The sequence below is a fragment of the Agrilus planipennis genome, unplaced genomic scaffold (assembly GCF_000699045.2).
Source record: "Agrilus planipennis isolate EAB-ADULT unplaced genomic scaffold, Apla_2.0 scaffold113, whole genome shotgun sequence".
In the NCBI taxonomy this organism is placed as follows: domain Eukaryota; kingdom Metazoa; phylum Arthropoda; class Insecta; order Coleoptera; family Buprestidae; genus Agrilus; species Agrilus planipennis.
The window spans coordinates 775,195-777,190 of NW_020442452.1; positions in this window are offsets into that span (position 1 = coordinate 775,195).

The window sequence follows — 1,996 nt, forward strand, 5'->3', positions numbered from 1 at the left end:
ATGGGAGACCTCACCTCTGTGGGGTTGCTCCTTGAAGTTGAATGGGAGACCTCACCTCTGTGTGGTTGCTCCTTGAAGTTGCTCCAATGCAGTTGTTTCTGAAGGGGTTGTGGTGCTGTCCTCGTTGCCAGTCTGGTCGGGATACCACGAATTTCCTTTCAGAAGCGATGGTTCTTTGATTTTTGGGAAATCTTGCTCTTAGTTGCGCCAACAGACACTTGTACACCCTCACGCGGATTCTTTCTTCCTTTTGTGTGTGCACTTTAAGATTAAGATGTCCAAAAATCCGTCACGACTGCGCCAGTTAAAGGCCGGTGCTATTCCTTAAGCTTTTTAAAAAAAACACTTTTGAACACTTACTTTCTTTATTATTGATTAATTATTAATGTGTTTAATTTGTTCTTAAATTTGGAGGGTTTTGTTGCTTAAAGGAATAGGAGTTACGCCTTACGGAAAATAGCGATACACCATGTGCGTTAACTATTAACACGATAAGAGACCGACCTAGTCGTTTGAAAGACTTTTTGTAACTCCACGATCGAAGTTATTGATTGTTTAAAGAAAACTTGCATCACTGCTGATTAATTAAAAAGGAACGGATGGCGTGGGTTTGCCAGCCGTCTACTACTGATAAGGCACGCGTTTTATTACAATGTTAGCATTTTTAAAATGGTTAACTAATATACCTAATAAATGTAATAACTGTATTGAACATAATTTGTGTTTACTTTTAGACTACGACTATTTTAACAATATGGACAAGACACTCTTGGTCCTTTAGTGGAACGTTTCGTCAGGAATTGTCCAGTCGAAGGTGAAGGACTCTTCAGATGAGTGAAATGGTGTTCCAGGGGCGGAAGTCTTTTCCAGGGGGTTCCTGAGTGGATAGAGAGGTCGCAGAAGTTGAACTGTGAGGTATTTGGAATGAAATTCGTAATTGCCACCTTCTCTTTCCTGTTCCGGACAGCGCCAGTCAAAACGTACGATGTTCGAGTGGTTTTTAAAAACACTGTTTTAACACATTTATTTGGTTCGGTTTTCAGCAACTTTTATTACACTTTATTTATTTTACTCATTACACACAAGGATGACAAATGAACAACTAATATAGTTTTGACCTATAGAGTAGACTGTTAATGAGATAGGAAATGCATGAACTTATATACTAATTAGAAGTGTTATGACCGGTGATGTGATCCATAGATAGGAGCAAAGATCGCCGGATGTACGGATAAATCTATGCTGTCTCAGACTATTTTAAATTACTTTTTATTATTATTATTAACTTTTGAATTATATTCTTGTCAAACCCCTTATTTTTTACTATTGCTAGTAAAGTACTGTCTAACATTAGAACGTTTAAATGACAAAATATATACTTTAATAATTATGAAAAACCAACATTTACCGACATAATAATCACATACAACTCACGTCATCGGCGGCTTTCAACAGTATGATTCACAAAGCCTTCACAATTCAAATGAATCAGTACTAAATTAGCAATAGTAGAACATAAGGGTATTAACAAGAAAAGACTGTTGATACACCTCCAAGGAAACATAAGGATGCTCTTGAATCTGAAAATATTGCAGCATAACAAATATCACATCGTATTCAAAATATCACCCAGGAAAATGTCAGTAAAAAAAACGGGTTTTATAATTCTTGATCCTCCGACAAAATATCCCAGTAGTATAGCTATAGGGATACTGTGACACTTCGATGGCCTGTCCATCCTCAGTCCCTTACCATGGCCTCTAAGACACCTTGAAGGTCATTCTTCAGCTGAAGAAGTTCTTAAGAGCCTCTGGATTGTCCTCATAGTGGGCGGAGCCTGAAGAATGACCTCTAAGACATCTTGGAGGTCATTCTTCAGCTGAAGACGTTCTTAAGAGCCTCTGGATTGTCCTCATAGTTAGCGGAAAGCCTGTATGTATGTGTGTGCGTGTGTGCGTGCGTGTGTGTGTGTGTGTGTGTGTGTGTGTGTGTGTGT